This window comes from Equus asinus, chromosome 22 (assembly GCF_041296235.1).
Source record: "Equus asinus isolate D_3611 breed Donkey chromosome 22, EquAss-T2T_v2, whole genome shotgun sequence".
Classification (NCBI taxonomy): domain Eukaryota; kingdom Metazoa; phylum Chordata; class Mammalia; order Perissodactyla; family Equidae; genus Equus; species Equus asinus.
The window spans coordinates 62,750,289-62,769,108 of NC_091811.1; the positions used below are offsets into that span (position 1 = coordinate 62,750,289).

The 18,820-nt window shown below is 39.6% G+C and overlaps 1 protein-coding gene and 1 pseudogene across 2 annotated transcripts in view; both read right to left on the bottom strand.

The window, feature by feature from the left end:
- The window catches only part of TAFA2 (TAFA chemokine like family member 2), a 417,981-nt gene that overhangs the window by 289,856 nt on the left and 109,305 nt on the right, over window positions 1–18,820 (bottom strand). The window contains exon 2 of one of the 2 annotated variants that reach the window (XM_070494900.1): window positions 9,049–9,150. The exons of the other annotated variant lie outside the window; for it this stretch is intronic. The gene's annotated coding sequence lies outside the window, so the exon portion shown is untranslated. The remainder of the gene's footprint in view (window positions 1–9,048; window positions 9,151–18,820) is intronic. 2 annotated transcript variants of the gene reach the window in all.
- LOC139041543 (tigger transposable element-derived protein 1-like) overlaps window positions 1,589–18,820 on the bottom strand; it is a 47,154-nt pseudogene continuing 29,922 nt past the window's right edge.

An 18,820-nucleotide genomic window follows, 5' to 3' on the forward strand; every position in this document is an offset into this window, starting at 1 on the left:
TCCTCATTGGGCCAATTGTAAGATCTTAGCACCCTCACTGGGGTGGGCCTCAGGCATAGATTTCCTTTTGCTTACTTGGGGATTCCTTGGGTTTTCCTAAACCTAAGAATTAGTATCTTTTTCATCAATTTTGAAAAATCCCAAGCCATTAGCTCGTCAAAATTTACCTCTCCCGCATTCTCTCTCCTCTCTCCTCCCACAACTCTGATTAGGTAGATGTTAAACCTTTCATTTATGATTTTATTCCTCAACATACAGAAAGTGCTCACTAGGTGCAGACACTGACTCAGGCACCCACCGGGAGTGCAGTGGTGAGTAATGCTGGCAAAGCCTCTCCCTGGAGGCCTACACACTAGGGAGGCACTAGGGAGGCAAAGCAGATGGAAGGAAGGAAGAAACTGCAGTAACAGTGTGTCCGATAGACGTAAGTGTTCATCTCCTGGCCTCCCTTCCATGTGTGCTCGTCTCTTTTTCTCTGTGCCCCTTTCATCATTCATTCCAGAATTACTTACTGAGGTGCCAGCCGGAGGCCAAGTGGTTAAGTTCACCTGCTCTGCTTTGGCAGCCCAGGGTTTGGCCAGTTTGGATCCCAGGAGCAGACACAGCATCACTCATCAGGCCACGCTGAGGTGGCGTCCCACATAGCACAACCAGAGGCACTCACAACTAGAATCTAAAACTATGTACTGGGAGGCTTTGGGGAGGATAATAAAAAAAAAAAAAGATTGGCAATAGTCGTTAGCTCAGGTGGCAATCTTTAAGGAAAAAAAAGAATTAATTTCTGAGCTTCTACTATGGGATAAGCATTATTTTAGGCTCCGGTTTGGCTGCACTAAACACGAAGAACAGTCCAGTGCGGGGGTAGAGGGAGACAAGCAATAACGTTAAAAAAATAGTATGTCACTGGGTAATGAATACTACAAAGACAAAGAAAGCATGGTGAGAGATAGGGGAAGTGCAGGAGGCGCTCTTTTATTGTGGATGGTCAGGGAAGCCCTCCCAGATAAGGTGTCATTTGAAGAGAAACCTGAAAGAAGTGAAGGAGCAAGCCACGTGACCATCTGAAGTACAGTATTCCAGGAGGCACAAACAGCAAGAGCCAAGGTAAGTTCATTCTGAGTAATTTCTTCAGCTCTGGCTTATAGGCCACCAATTCCATTTTCAGCTATGTGTATTGCTTAGGCTGTCCCTTGAGTTCTCAGCATCAATTTTTGTCTTTTTCATTTAGAAGTTCTATTTACTTTTCAAAGCTGTTTGATCAGTTTCATAGTGTCTTGTTTCTTGCTCATATTTTAATCTCATTTTTTATTTCTCCAAACTATGTTAAATATACTTATTATATATTTTTTGTGTCTGATAATTCTAATATCCAAAGTCTTTGAGGATTAGTAATTTATTGTTGCATAATAATATTACCACAAACTTAGAAACTTAAAACAACGCCCGTTTATCATCTCACAGTTTCTGTGGCTTAGGAGTCTGGGCATGGCTCAGCTGGGTCCTTGGCTCAGAGTCTCACAGAGCTGCAATCAAGCCAGGGCCGCTATCTCATCTGAGACTCCACCTGGGGAAGGTTCCACTTCCAAGCTCACAGGTTGTTGGCAGCACCCAGTTCCCTCAGTCTCCAGACTGAGGGTCTCACTTTCTGGCTGGCAGTTGGCTGGAGGCTGCCCTCAGCTTCTTGCCTCACGGTCTTCTCCTCAGGACATCTCACAACATAGTCGCTTGGTTCTTCAAAGTCATCAAGGAAGAGAATCTCCTAACAAGATATGCAGTATGACATTATGTACCGTAATCGCAGGAATGACACTCCATCACCTTTGCCATAGTCACTGGTTAGGAGTCACAGGTCCCACTCACGCTCACGGTGAGGAGGCCACACAAGGGCGTGACTGTCAGGAAGCAGGGATCACGGGGCCATCGCAGTGCACATCTGCCACTGGGCCTGATTCTCTTGCCCGTTGTTTCAGCTGGTTCTCTCACATGGGGCCTTGTTTCAACTGAGGTCGTTTTCTTTGTTACCTTGTTTGAGGAAATTCCTGGAGGCACAGACAGAAGAAAGCTTCCTCTAGAGAAGATTTAGCTTTGCTTCTACCAGTAGCATCAGGAAAAAGGAAATGAAGGACTTGTTGAAATCAACTTCTGGTTTAAGGTTTTTTAGGGACCACAGAAACAGCAAGAACACAAATTTCAAACTCATGTGAGAGCCATATTGTTCTTACAAATTCTCAAGAGTGCTTTTCTTTCCTAAACCCAACAATAATGTCAAGAGAAGCATATTTTCTTGCCTGGTCTCTCTGCACGATGCGTTCTCACTGGTTTACTCCTTCACTGAAGGCGCAGCCCTTTCGTCTAAACTGTCCACTTTGGGTGGGCCTTCGGTTTGGTCCTCAGCCCTCTGCCCTGAGCAGCCCTCCAATAAAAGTTCCTTTAGGCAGATGCCTCTAGGGATGTTATAAGTACTAAATACATCCTACAGTGGGGTGAGGGAAGGGCAGTCACAAGATGTGAGGGAGAAAAAAATGTTACATTTTTAGCATAACCTTTTAATATAATTAAATCAGATTGTCACTATGAGGTTACTCACGTCATGAGGTACAAGAATTAACTTTGGAAACTGGAGGCACCATAGGACTAGGGAAAGCTACAAGGTGCCCCAAGAAAGTAAGAAGGCATCATTTATCCATTTGGCAAATATTTACTGAGCACCTACAAGCTATCAGATGAGACAGTTTTCTGGCTTTTGGAGACATCACTGGATACAAGTGACAAAACTCCTTGCCCACAGGGAACTTACGTTCTAGTAAATATGATGACATTAAGCTATTTATTTTAAGGGTAGAAAACACATGGCCCAGAGTTGTCCAAGGGAAGCTCAGAAAAAAAGAGATATAGACCATAAAACTGTCCTAGTTGGCCACTTTATTTAGAATCAGTCAGATCCTTATTTTCAAGATCAAATCTATCATCTTAAAATGCTTGCTAAGTCTGTTAATAACACGCTTTGCCCTGTAGGAGGAACTCAAGCTTCTTGCATCCGGATGGGGAGCATTGATAGAAGATAAGATTAAAAATAATATTGGCATAGGAGAGGATTTTTCAGTATGACCTGACAAGAAGTTAAAGGTTTTCTCTTCTGTGCATGGAGTATCCTTTGAACACTTGAAATTTCTTCTTTTAGAATATTGCCCTCTTGACTCTCAGCCTTATTTTGAAGTGTTTGCTACCACATGGTTGGTGTGGACAGACAGTCAGTCCCTGGACAGCCTCGCTAGGGAGTCTCTCTCCCACTCTGAGGACACCTGTGAGTGAGCAGCTAGGCCATCTCTGCTCTAAGTCTCAGGACAAAATGTGATGCCTTTTTCCTTGGGTTCATCTTTCCCTCCTCATCTTACCATCTGAGGAGGAAGAGCTCAAGGGTCAAGTTCAAACTGTAGGCCTGGGGCAAAGGGCCAAGTATGATGGGACTGTTTTTAACCTAGGCCTTGCATCAGAAAGACAAAGTACACTGGAAGTCCATGCATAGTCCAATCTAACTTACAAGGGCCAGGGGTTTGGAGCCAAAACTTACAATGACAAAAAGAATTATTACATCAAAGTGTCGCATCTGCAAGTTTTTCTCATGCCCCTGCAATTGTGGTGGAGGGCTGGTCAGGGATTCAGCAGTGTGGGTCCCAGGCTGACTCGCCCCTTTCCATCCTGAAGTTAAATCCAATCAGGTCCAATCCCACTGCCCCCTTGTCTTGATGTGCTTGGAATGATGGGGAGAGGTGAGCTCACCTGTACTAGTTTTCTGTTGTTGCCACAACAAATTACCACAAACATAGTGGCTTACGACAACAGAAATTTATCATCTTACAGTTCTGGAGCTCACCAGAATAAAATCAAGGTGTTAGCAGGCTGTGTTCTTTTCTGGAGGTCTAGGGGAAAATCATTTCTTGCTGGTTGACAAAATTCAGTTCCTCAAGGTCTCCATCTTCCTTCTGGGAAAGCTAAAGGTCTTTCCTGGCTTTCAAAGGCTTCTACATCCCCTTAAAGGCACTACATGCCTTCCTCTATCTTCAAAGCCAGCAACAGCAGGTCGAGCCCCTCTCACACTTCAAGTGGTTCCTCCTCCTTCTTCCGTTTCATCTCTCCCACCCAGCAGAGAAAGGTGGGCCACTCTTAAGGACTCATGTCATTAGGTTGGGCCCACCAAGATAATCCAGTAAAATCCCCCCTCTCAATGTCCTTACCCCGATCATACCTTCACAACCACTTTTTGCTATTGTTTTTGACTGTTTGTGCCCTCCTAAAATTTATATGTTGAAATCCTACCCCGCAATGTGATGGCATTAGGAGGTGAGGCCTTTGAGAGGGAATGAGATCGTGAGAGTAGAGCCCTCATGGATGGGATTAGTGTCTTATAAAAGAGGCCCCAGAAACCTCACTCTCACCCTGCCCACCATGTACAGATATAACGAGAAAATGGCCATCTGCAACCCAGAATAGGATGCTCACCAGAACCCGACCTGGTCTCAGACTTCCAGCCTCAAGAACTGTGAGAAATAAATTTCTGTTGCTTAGAAGTCCCCTAGTATGTGATATTCTGTAATAGCAGCCCATACTGACTAAGACAGCCACATAAGATAGCATATTCACAGGTTCTGAGTATCAGGACACAGACATCTTTGGCGGGCCATTACTCTGCCTAGCACACAGACCTAAAGACTTGGATCCATGATGGTCCTTAAGCAGAAAAATTGTGCTGCCTACAAGGAGAGGCTGGGTTGGGAAGAAGGGAAGGATTTTATTAACAGCCTCTTTTCGTCATGCACAGCACGAAATGGGAGGCTTCAAATAACTGCTATAATTAAATTACTATTATATAAAAATGATTTTAGAAAATTTCAAAGAGGAAATAGACTTCCTAAATAAAGTAATAGAACTTTTTTCTAATAAAGAATAGAACTTTTTATTGGGGTGCACTTATTTTGTGATACAGAACTAATAATAACTTTGCAAGCTATGTGCTAAGTTCCATTGCATACCCTTTAGATGCTTTATGAAATAATAATCCAAATCTATAACACCAAACCATGTCACAATAGGGAAATACTTGTTTCCATAAAAACTTTAATAATGACAATGCGTTCGGTTTTTTCCTTTCTCCAAGTTTATGTTTGTGGTACTTTATCACTTTAGGATAATTGTCTTTTTTCATGATGCAAGTGTTTTCCAATAATTCAACCTGACATGGAAAATTTAAAACTGTTCTTTGTGATTTCAGAGTACATTTATCTGTTCCTGTTAGAAGATTAGTTTCTTTTTTAGTATTATTTAGTCGTTTTAGCCTTCTTGTAAATGATAGCTGCTTTGTAGAAGGTAAAATTGGTTACAATCTTTTACTGTTAAAGCTTTCCAAAAATCGTAACATGAAATAGTTGTGCGATTTCTAGTGCTAATCTAAGCCAACAGATATAATAATTGGGCTATGTGTTTATTTTGTGTTATGAATAAATTCAGGAGCCAAACTTTACCATAAAATTCTGATTTGCTTATCTGCAAAAGTTTATGTGAGGAAACAGAACTACGTATTCCAAATATAGTTTGGGTTAGCCTTTAGTCAATGTTCTTGGATCTCTCTACAACAATGAAATCCATTCAGGAGGCAGCTAGGAAGGAAAGGCACCTTTGATAGAAAGGCAGATACAGAGGAAACAAAGTGCTCATCTTAATGGTTAACCAAGTCATATATTTCTGTCTCTCTATTTGACCAATGAATGTTTTTCATATAGTAAATTCTTCATTATTCAAATAGAAATAAAGTGTTTTGATATCTTAAATATTAAAGTTAATAGAGATAGACAAAACGTAGATTTCCTGTCATCAAAAACCTTAAGAACAAAATTTAATCATCGTTAATGATATAGATATTCCCAGAAATGAATCCAAATACAAAGAAAGCCAATAGTGTTTGGTTGTCACACCTAGGAAAGGTGGCTGGACACACGCAGGAAATAGATCAGATGATCCTCACGTTTAAGGGCAAGGGAAGCTACTCAGCAGACAAACAATAATGAGAGCGAGTATTTGTTGCTCACCTTCCTCTGTTCCTGAAAGAGTGTGAGGTGCTTCACACACATTAACACACTCCTTACAACAGCTGTGTGATTTATGTGGCATGACCATTGCAGAGATCAGGAAACTGAAGGTCAGAGACAATTTTTTAAACTTGCCAAAAGTCAAACAGCTAATACAGTGTCAGAGTTGGGGTTTTTGAATCTGAGGCTGAGCTCAAAGTTCATGATCTTTTTAAAATTTACTAAAAACTTTACCTAACAGTTGAAAACACTATTATTTTTTCAATTAAACCTTAAATTTTAAGACACTTTTATTCTGTGGGCTTTTGGAACACAGAGACAGAGATCATGTTGCCATGCTGTATCATTGTACACAGACAAAAAAAAATTGTGTGTCAACTTAAAGAACTGTAGCTGTCAGACAATAAACTTGCCTATGCTTTCTTAGAGACAAATTCCAAGTACAACATTAAGAGGGAACCCAGGGCTAGCTCAGGAGCCAAAAACAATAAAAGGAGAATAAAAGGGAAAATATACATCACCCAAATCTGTTGGACTTTGGTTTTCAAATTTGCCTCTGGTGGATTCAGCAGAGAGAATGAAAAACCCTAAAATAATTATCCGAATAAATTTTCTGTTTCTGTTCAATGTAATCATTAAGTTTTCCATTTGTTTCACATACCGTATAATTTTAGGAAAAAACTGACATATGCCTGAATTGTATACCTTAATAAGTGATATTAAGATACATATTAGTTCACTAAATATTAATCCATCTGCAAACCTGAAACAAAATGGTGGAAAATTACACCTTTCAAGTATGCATGGTTTCCATAGAATTCACAGAATTTCAAACAACTATCTCTGTGGGAGACCACTGACAATCCTCATTGCAAGTCTCCTATTCAATTTGCACCATCTTATGAACTACGAGTCCAGTTTCTGTTGCCTATATTTCTCTAAATCATCAATTTTACTACTTTAACAATATGAAGTCTTGCACATACATAGTTGAATGCTACATACAATTTACTTTAGATGGCTGTTTTTGCTCTATTTTAACACTGCCTAAAAGGATTCCTCAAGATTAGTAAATCACGTGGCCTTGCTTTTTCCTCCGAGGAATTTAATTCCAAAACCCAGTCATGGGGCAAGCGTTCTCTGCAAGTGATTTTCATAACCAGTCCAAGCTTTGCATGAAATAAAAAGGTAATATACAACATATGTACTTTATTAAGAAAGGGCTCATCGAGGTGATAGACCTCACTTCCAGGAAAAATCTGAGCCATACTTCCAGGAAAAACCACAAAGCAGTCAAAATGTCTACAATATTTGTATGGAGAGTAAACAGGAATCGGAATTTTCAAATTATAAAAATTAAATATTCAGCAACCTATTGCAAGCTAAAGTTCTGTGAAGAAACAATCACTGATCATAAAGTAAGAGGCTCTTATTTTCCCGCCCAGTCTTACCAGTGACAATTACACAACAACATTGAAAAAGTGTGCAGTCGAAAACTCCAAATCATACCCATATTTGCAAAATCATTAATCAGACTGAAGAACGTGTCATAGCATCTGGGTACAGGCCCAGAGTCCAATATATTATAAGCTCTTTTGTATTTAGTCTTAGTTGGCCTCTGTATCATGTAAAAGATCATCAGGTGTGGCAATTTTTAAAACCATACAGTTTGACTAACCAAGAAGCATTACACATGCTGATAAAAATCTGACTTTGCGTGTATGTGAGTGCGCTAATGATTAATGGAGGTGGAATTAGAACTCCAAGTTCTGCACATACGATATTTTGCCTCAAAAATAATATTTACACCTGTGCTCAGCCTTATCATCCACAAAATGATAAAGAAAAACCAGTTTTTTCTTGCATGTCAGTTACAAACACACCAAGAGCCTCCAGAACCATACCACTTAATAAAACACATGGACACAATTATTAATGTCAGTGTAACATAAAGAGCGCAGTGCATGGAGGAAGTCTTGAGACGAGCCCTGTCATTTCTAAGTGACTAGGAACAGTAATTTTTCACAAAACATACTGCAAATTAGTAACTGGAAAGTAAAAAAGAAGAATTCCCCACACAAATAAAAGGCTGATAACCCTTTCATTCCCTGAAACAGCTCAATTTTTTTTTTTATAGATTTTTTGAAGAAGAAGAAGATTAGCCCTGAGCTAACATCTGCCGCCAACTCTCCCCTTTTTGCTGAGGAAGACTGGCCCTGAGCTAACATCCAAGCCCATCTTCCTCTACTTTATATGTGGGACGCCTACCACAGTATGGCTTGATCAGCAGTGCATAAGTCCACACCCAGGATCCGAACCAGTGAACCCCCGGCCACTGAAGTGGAACGTGCGAACTTAACCACTGCACCACCGGGCTGGCCCTCCAATTTTTTTTAATGGTGAAATAGCAGACAAAATTTTACTCTCCTTAGAATATCACAAGAAACTTTCAAGAAACATTCAAAATATCTTCTAAATATCCAGGTGTCATTGAAAAGGCAAATAAAACAGACTTCACAATTAGATGTGCATTTTTATATTACTTAAATGACTTATTTTAACTTGACTATGTGTCTCTATTACTTTCTTTTTTTTCCTTTTTAATAATTTTCGGTTTTGCTTTTTCATTTGTTCAGGTTCTTCTGAGTAGAAAGGAAGATTATTAGCAACAGCTTTTCAGTTCTGCAAACTTCATTCCACAGTGGCTCAATGCTATAGCCACTGGACTATAATTCCTTTTCCCTCGGCTTCTATCAAAACAGAAATAATAAGGCTTATTTACCTCCCTCACTTTGAAAATACAAACACCAATGCAACTCAGAACAAATCTCTATATTTTTATTTCTTTTCAATACAGGAAACATTGTGATGAACGTCCTTATAAATACAATTGAAAGGGGGAAACTAGAACTACAAAGTAAACCTTTGAGAAATTTTAATTACAAATACCCCTACATGAGCTGACCTGAACTCCTGGGGGCCTCTCTTCAGTCCAATGGCACATCCTCAGTTAGCTGTGCAAATCCTCCAGAGGCATCTTGGCACTAACACAGTTGTAGGATGGAGGCTGAGGGAGAAAGAGATGAGATGGGATTCTCTTTTTATAACCTCACCTCTGCTCTCTTTTGAAAAGCTGAAAAATATCAAAGGTAAGCTATTTTTCCTGTTGGCACCCTAAGAGTAATTATCTCATCTTTCACCTGCCTCCTTGGGATAGGTCTTACAATAGTTAAGCAAGGGGCTCATACATCACGCCAGTCGAATTATCAGATGGGCTCACTTTCTGTTCGAATATGGGAACGGAAAAATTCACAGACTCCAAATATTTTAAAAATTCAACTTAAAGGATTTCTCCCTCACCAAGCCTGATGTTATCTTTGGCTTCATATAGGGGATTTCAGATGTTTTATACTACTCGGCCAATGTTAACAATCACTGAGAATCATGAACCTGCAGTCTGCATGATTGCATCCATCACAAATATTGATGATCACGGGTAATCACTTAAAAATAGAAACGATGAGTTCCTACCGATTGAATGCGTCAGTGTTAGCAACATCAATCCCCACACAAATAGAAGGATGCTACTCAGAAACTGCGAGTCTGAAAGTCACTGATTTTCTCCATGTCTTAAAACTTTCTCATGTAGGGACAGCACAAAGCATGTCCTCTCTAGAAGTGAATGAAGCCAGCTTGAAAACCTCAGTCACAAAAGAAGCAGAGTTTGTATCACCACTTCCACCGAAAGGATTACCTCATGCAATCTGTGGAAGCTACCAATCAATGGCTTCTGGGCTCCACACTGGCCTGCTCTCCAGGCCGACTCCTTTCTCATTGCTCCGGGACAGACTGGTACCCTTTTCAGTTTATCTCTGACCATAACAGAACATCCCTAACGGCACAAATCAGCAAAGAATCAAAAAAGATTTCTCTAAAGGTTTGTGCTGTTTATTTTCTGGAAATCACTGATCTGGTGCTCTTATTGGGAGTCCAAGGGCACAGGGACAGCATCTAATTCTTTATTCTATACACACCTAGTACATTACCGAAATTAAGAGCATGCTCAACTACAGTTTGTCAGAGCTTAAGCTATCTCCTGGATAGATAGCCACCTTCAGAAGCTGCATGCCCCAGGAGCTCACCCAAATTGTATTTTAATAGCATGAACAAGTGCCAGGGAAACGTGAACAATAGACAAGAAACGCCTTAAACCATATAATGACACTAGCTAATGCGTGTGAGTAGTTCCTAAGTGCCAGGTAAACGTGTAAATAAGCTCCTTACATATGTATGCTAGGTCCAAGTGCTTGTTTCTTTTACTTGAAAAAAGAAAGTAATATATCACTACTCAGAACTCAATTGCCAGACATTTTTAAATGTCTGAATTTTAGTTCTTCCATATGACAAAAACAACACAATAGTGACCATGCATGTTGTTTCAGCTTCAGTGTGCATGTCCCTTGTATTCTTCGTTAACATCGTAAAGATTTGCTACCACATTTTAAAATAAAATAATTTTATCTGGATTAACTATGACTCTTGTTACGGCCAACGCACATATGTTGTTTTTGCTAATATTTCTAATGTTGCAATGGCCTGCCTCCCCGAAGACATTTATACACTTGCTCGCTGGTCCTAGGAGTGATATTAATTCATCTGTTTACTCATTCTTTCATGAGCCGTCTGAGACCAGCTCCCAGCAAGGAAGTGAGGAAATTCCAAAGGTACCGAAGTCAGCTTCCTTTCTAAGATATGTATTGCTTGTGCTGTTTTATTTTTAGAACATTATTGGGGAATTTGAGTTTAAAAGGTGTATTGAGTGAGGTATAATAACAGCAACGGACTGCAGAGACTTTGTTAATCTCTTTCTAATACGGATACAACTGACAATTTTTTTTAAGCAAACCTCAAAGGATATAATTCTTCCCGTAAGGACAAGAATGTGTGTGTGTGTGAGAGAGAGAGAGAGACAGAGACACAGAGAGAGAGGGGAGAGAAGAAGAAGAAAAAGGAGGAGGAAAGAGAGAGAGCAAGGAGATGGGGGAGGGGGAGAGGAAAAGCGGGAAGAGAAGAGAGAGGCAGAGAGAATATGCTACAAAACTCAGCAAATACATATCGAAAAATAGGACCAATAACCGTAAAAGCAAATACAGTCGACAATCTGATCTTTCTCTTGATTTAATTTCAACCCAACGACTTCCAGTGGTAGTTCTTTGGCTAGAAGGTTTATGTCGAGGGCTCCCTTACTGATCGAGAAAGTGGCATAGCTCAATTCTTTTGCCTCTGCTAGTAGTTACGACTATTCCTACCTGCAGTAGTTAGGGCTACACCTGTAGTAACCAATGGGATAAGGGTGATCTGATAACAATTCCGAAATTCTTTGTAGTTCAAAAGAAATAGCATCCCAGCTACCCATAGAAAAATCCCTAATTATCTTGGACTCTGAATACCTCACCTAAAGTTCAAATAACCGTGAATATCATTTTAGTGCAGCATGAGGTGTCAGTACCCTCTTTCTTGTTTATTTTTGATCTTTTTGTTTTTCATGTCCATGCTTGCAGGGGCCAGTGTATAGTTTATTACAGGCTCCTCATCTACTTCTTGGTTATAAAACATGAATGTTTCAGCTATACCAAACTTCAAATAAAGTAATCAAATCTGAACGCATGAAATAAATTGACACAACCCATCATGACTTAGTGCCCTCATATAACTAATGTGAATTTGTCATGTTTAAGATGCAGACTGCAAAGAGTGCCACTCAATTAAAAGGCAAAAAAAAAAAAAAGTCTTTTAATAAATATTTGTGAAAGCTATTGTAGACAGGCACCGTCCTGAGACTGTGAACACAGGATGGAGAGGACTTGTGGAGTCCCTTTCAAGGAGCTTAGAGACTGATGGGATAGAGGGTGATGAATGCTCTGGAAAGTCTGTGAAAGAAAGCCCCAGGAAGGCCTCTCTGAGGTGACGTTTAGGCTGAAACTGGGATGTCAAGAAAGAAATGATATAATGAAGTCAGGAGGAAGAGGTCTGCGGCAGAGGGAATGCTCAGTGCACAGGCTTCCGATGCAAACAGGTTTGGCCTGAGGCTGGAGCGCAGTGAACTGGAGTGGGAACAGGTCAGGGGATGATGAGCGCGGAGAAGCAGGTGGGTCATGCAGGACTGTGTAGGCCCCCGGAAGGAGAGTGGGTTCTTCTAAGTGAGACGGGGAGCTTTGAGGAGTTTTTAAGCAGGAGAACAACATGAACCTGTTTACATTTTTAAGACATTGCTCTAGCTGCTCCATAGAGGGTGAGTTGTTGGGAAGAAACCACCCAAGGAAGGATTCCAAAGAGAGGTGCTGCTGGCTTGGACTAAGATGTGAGGAGAAAGAGAAAAGACAGATTTGGTATATGTTTCGAACATAGCGTGAATCGTAACTGGCTGACGGAGCAAATGTGGGGAGCAAGGCTAACTCCTAGATATTTGGCTTGAACAACTACAGTCATGCATTGCTTAATGGTGGGGATACGTTCTGAGAAATGTGTCCTTAGGCAATTTTGTAATTATGCGAACATCATAGCATATACTTAGTCAAACCTAGATGGTATCACCTCCTACACACCTAGGCTGTATGGTTCTAATTTTGTGGGACCGCCATCACATATGCAGTCCATCATTGACGGAACTCTCGTTATGTGGCGTGAGACTGTATTGGGTGGATGATAACGCCAGTATGGAAATGGGGAAGCCTAGAAGAAGTAAACTTGTGGTGGGTGGGGAAATACAGTTTTCTTCTGCCCACATTCTATTTGAGATGCCCAGGCACACCAGTTCTTGGTGTTTTATCAAACAATATATTTCTCTACCATAATTTTATAAAAATTAATAGTAGCATGATAGGCAGGGAAACTGAACTTCTAATACTACATTTTAGACAGTATTTTGTCACACTCGTCCTCCAAGTGTCCTGGCTTAGACAGAGTTGCATCTCTGATGCATGGAAGCTGACATGTAACACGGGTGTGAGGACCAACATCCTTGGGCAACAATATCTTGCACCCTCCATGTGACAAATGGGTTACAGTACTGAGTGATCAAAATGATGGGGCAAAGTGAAAAAGGAGGACAGATTCCCTGATCAGCTGACAAAGCTGACTTTCATCCTAGGGCAGGCCATTCTTGTGCAATGAGACTGTTTAGTTAGAAAGAGAAATCGGTGTGAGAATTTAGTTATTGCATGTTCTTGTTCTCACCTGAAACCAGAGCCTTTAAAATCCCTCCCACCAGAACAGCACAGAGGACAGGGCAAGGGCTAAAACAGACTAATCCAGGACATTGCTTCTGATACCAGGAAGTGCTGCCACTTTCCATTTATAGTATTATGGAAAACAAAAATAAGCAACATAGATCAATAGAAGTAAGCAAAAAATAGAGGCTGGAATCTTAAAAAAAATACTATAAATACCTTATCCTAAATTCCTGCCTGAAGATTTCACTATTACTCTAGTACTGTTCTCTTCTGTGTACTAGATGTTTTTCAGAGTTTGTCTTCTTCCCTTTCATCTTCACATCAGCCCTATGAGGTAGGAATTATTATATAGATGAGAAAACTTGTGTTCAGAGAAGGTAACGGAGTATTGTATAGTTAGTATGTGATGGAGCCAGATTTGACTTTGGGTCTGTTTAACTTCAAAACTCATGTTAGTGTCACTCTATTTTTTTTATAGTTTACTAGATACATTTATGATGACACAGTAGGTACACAGCACATTTTCAGTTACACACCATTATAAAGCGACAGGTAGACTCAGGTGGCACTGAGCTCTCCCTATGCCATGACAGACAAGAAGGGATCCTTCTATAGCATGGTGAGAAAGCTGTTCTTATGAGATGAACCAGCCCTCATGTTTGCACATTACTAAAGCACGTTAGATCTCTTTCTATCTTCCCTGTGCTATATGCTTATGACAGAAACATTTCTAAAGTACGTGAGCTGAATTTGAGGTTGGGTTGGTGGGTGCAAATTTGCTTTCATTTGATTGACTTGGCTAGTAGTAGAGCATATAGTAGTGAAATCTATTTTTCACTAAATGTACAATTATTAATGGATGCAATAGTGATTTAAGTTGATGTGTTATTTTCCCTTTACTTCCTAGAGTTAGAACACACACACACACACACACACACACACACACACACACACACACACATACACTAAGGGAAATACAATGTATGGCAAAGCCAAGACTAGCTTTAGATTTCTGAGCCCAGGCAGTATATAGAGCACCAGGCTCCACAACATTCCAGGCCACAGGACAGCACAGGCAGGGTTTTCCCAGGATATGTCATTAAGTACATTTTTTGCATTACAAAAATCCTCGTACTTAATCTTGCTTAATCTTGAAATTGAAGGGCTCATTTAAAAGGAAGGATTTTTTTAAACCCTTCAAATTCTAGTCTCCAGTGCAATTTAATTTGGGGGGAGTGAAATGTCTTATGAGCTAATTCATAATTCACGAAACTTATTAGATGATGATGAATTTGTTAATTTGGGAGCATTTGCCATAAAACATTATATATGTCAAAGTTTTTTCATGACTAACAAATCCATAGAGATAGAATGCTTTGAAAACAAGAAGTTCTATTTCCCTCTTATTTCTGAAGCCGCATCCTTACATCATCAATTTTTCATAACACATAGCATTAAGCGAGCTTATATATGCAGTATTCACATCTAGTACATCCAGAACCCTTTTATCTACATGATTTTTAAATGTTTAATGACTACAGGAAACTTGTCACATATCAAAGACAGGAATGTGTTCTTATATTTTCACATACTAAGCCTTGTACCAAGAATACAAGATTCTTGGTTGTTATTATTAAATGAAATATTTGTGTAATAATAGCAGCTAGCACTTGAGTATTCACTATGCACCAGACACAAATGTACTATTTACATGGTAGCTTATTAAATATGTAAGTCATTCAATGTACTAGGTATTCCATTGAAAGAGAAATAAGGAAAAAGTAGTGCCCACCATGGTGGACATGCTAGCTGTCCACCAAAGTCAGTTGTTCCTCTGATGGTAATAAAGTTCTAGGGGGATGCGGAGGTCAAGCTAGACTTTGTGTATCCCCAGGCTCCCTTGCAGTTCTATGTGGCCACGTGTCCAAGCTCTTGCTTGTGGAGTATGGGTGGAAGCAACGTCTGCAAATTCCACCTCACTTGGTTGAGTGGAAATCAGTAGACTCGGATTAGATGCTCTTTTCCTTACAGCTACAGTGGCCTTGTCAGCTCCGTTCCTGATTGACTGGAAGGAGCTAAATGAAACACTTTACTTAGGACTGTTATTTAACCACTGTTTTGATGTTTATTTGTTACAGCAGCTTAGCCTACTGTAATTAATAGATCATACACATATACGCACACACACACATATATGTATGTACGTATGTCTGCATGCATATACATTCACACACATATACACATCTGTTTTATAGCCAATAACCAACAGGGGTTTTGTTTTCACTTTTGCAAGTTTATTAATCCATTAAGTTCTTTGAGAGTAAGCACAGACCACAACACTAAGAATATCCACATGAGCTATAAATGAAACTATTGTTTTCTGACTATATCGCTAATGATAACAAACATTTCAACTGTATAGCTTTGAACTTAAATTTTATAGTTTACAAAACATTCTCACTTGGTCCTCATTACACTCCTTTTATTTCATAGATTCCAAACTAAAATTCAGAGCAGTTAAGTGACTTGTCAAAGAGTGCACAGCTGTCAATGGGCAGAGGAGGCACGAAACGGGAATCTGTGCTCTTTAGTCTACATTACGCTGCCTCTCTGTGAGGATACCTCTGATGTTGGACTTGGTAAATTCAGCCAATTTGAACTATACATTTCAAAAGGTAAGGGAATTTTGCCTGCTGTTTTTATTTTAAAAATTATCTAAGATCAGACTTTCCTACTTCTATATGTTTGAGCATGTTTGGTATAATCTGTATTATTCTGAAAAATCCAATAGACCTTTGTGGAGAAACAGGAAAAGTAAACTGAAGAATTTTAAAGTTTAAATTCTCTTAGGAAAAAGCCTCCAAATGATCTTTAGGTTTAGTTAGCAGGGTCACTCAGTAAGATTTAAGTCATTAGAATCAGAAATTCACTTTTTTAAAATAAATAAATATTTCCAGTGCAAAATCCATATAACTTTTTTGAAAATCACTTTTCTGTCCCGGATTTCAGCAAAGTATTATTCACGTGACAGTTGGGATAGTTCTATTTTTTCTGCTTCCTAAGCTCTGCTTAGAGTGTTCCAGGTATCTTTCTCAATAAAATCTAATATTCTCCTCACAACTCTTCCAAATTCTTCTTTTGCTAACATTAGATGTCACACATAAATCTGTGTGTATTTGCCAGGAACCTTCCAGAAGCATTCCTCACCCAACCTCATGTCATATTTAAACAATATGTCTCTTACCTCCCAAAAGAAGACAGTAAAACAACTTCTAATTCTTTTATCAATAGATTTAACGAGCAGTTCTACAAAGCAGAAGGAATAAAGACATAATTTATTTCTTATCCCCGTAAGTGTCCTCACAGGCTACTATTCAGATAAGATGGTTCTTCTGAAGGCCCTGAAGATGTAAATAGCTGCTCAGGGCAGCACCAAAGTCTCTGGGAAAAAATACTATGGACCTCTGAAGAGGAGAAAAGAGCTCAAAAGTGGAGTTCTGATAGAAATGATTTCTCCTTAATGAATTTTAGATTCCTCCAGTATATTAGTCTAGATTCAGGTGATTAACTTCTAGAGATATTTGAAAATATTGCATATTTTTCAAATCCTAGATAATTATTTATGGATCCATCAAGCATAAAAGGAATTATTCAACACTACATAAAATATTAAATTCATTAATTGCCAGCCTAGAGAATTATTGTTGGCTGACTTGATTAGGTCTCTGCTTAAAACCAACAGCTTAAAGACACTTCTTTCAATTAATTTGACATTTGTGATTTCAGAAGCTGCAAAACATATGAACATGGTTTAATGAGATGCTTTTATTCTGTGTTCTATTTTCATTAATTGACAAAGAAATATTCACTGATATTTTGGCTCAAAGCCATTGCATAAGCTATCTTTTACATAAGAGTAAATTAAGAATTAAAGTTCTTTCTTAAATTAGCAAGTAATGATTGTTTAATTACACAAGAGGAAATGCTTGGTAACTTCTTTCCGGATTGTTAAGAGGATCAGCATCAAGAGTGGCTGATTTCCGAGAAGAAATTATTTTAATGACTAGATCATTAAACCCTTCTAAAGCTATGCAACAGGTATTATACAGCACGGAACAAGCTTTACAAAGATATAAAAGCTCATTTCTCCCTTAGCAGCCAACATATCACTTTGTTCCAACTCTCTTCCAAACTTTGACAACTTACCCATATTTTCCAGTATTGCCTGTCTGTCTCCAAGGCTTTGTCTTATTATCCCACATCCTCCCCTAAGATGATCTCATCCACATCCATGAACTCAATTGGCACCAATATGCTGACTGTCAAAATCCACGCCTTGAACACACCTCATTCTAAGCCCCCGATCCATATTTTAAAACCTCTACTTCTATATCACAGGAACCTGAAAATAGACATGTTCCAAGTTTGCTATCTCTACTCTCTACCTCCAACATTCTGTTAGCCCTCCTACATCCCTTCTCTTGATGAATGGTTTCAGTCTTCTCCCTCAGTGCTTTTTCAGTGTTCCTCTGGGTACACCTGGCCTTCACATTGCCAGAGCAATGCCATGCTTCACAAGGAGGATGGGAGAACACTAAAATCCTCCACTCTGATTCACTTTGGCCCCTGGAGACCCATGCAGTTCAGCTTATATGCCTGTTTCAAAAATTTCTCTTGATGGGGGCCGGCTCCGTGGCCGAATGGTTAAGTTCGCGCGCTCCGCTGTGGCGGCCCAGGGTTCAGATCCTGGGCGTGGACATGGCACTGCTCGTCAGGCCACGTTGAGGCAGTGTCCCACATCCCACAACTAGAAGGACCTGCAAGTAAGATATACAACTATGTACGGGGGGTTTGGGAAGATAAAGCAGGAAAAAAAAAGAAGAAGAAGATTGGCAATAGTTGTTAGCTCAGGTGCCAATCTTTAAAAAACAAAAAAAACTCTTGAGAACAATTCCTTAAGTTCTAACTGTAGCCTTTCTCTCTGTAGGGTCATACACAGTCGATCGAGTCAGACTGTATTCCCAATGCCATGTCATCATGTGCAACTGCCCCTCTCTCCATCCTCAGCTCTCCAGGAACCATACAGTAACATCTCCTTGGCAAGCCCCTTTCCTCCAAACAAGTCTATCCACGCAAAGAGAAGCCTAGGTGAATTGCTGATCTCACCCACCCAGACACATTTGAATCTGTTTAATCTCAACTGTCACACACACGCATACACATGTCCCCAAATCTGCAAACTCAAGAGTCTGCATTTCTCATCACCTACCACTCACCTTCATCCTCGTCACAGGAGCTGGTAGTAAACTGGCATAAGAAAAAAAGAGCATGAATTTAAAATGCCAAAGCTTATAAAAATATATCTTATCAATTAATTTTAAATTATGTATTATTTCTGATAGGTTTATGGGGTTGGTGTCAGCAGTGTGGCTTGGCAAAGGTTAAGCAGCATGTTGTTGCTAAATCTAGGAGCTAAAATCAGTATTCCTGTCTGAAAATAAATCT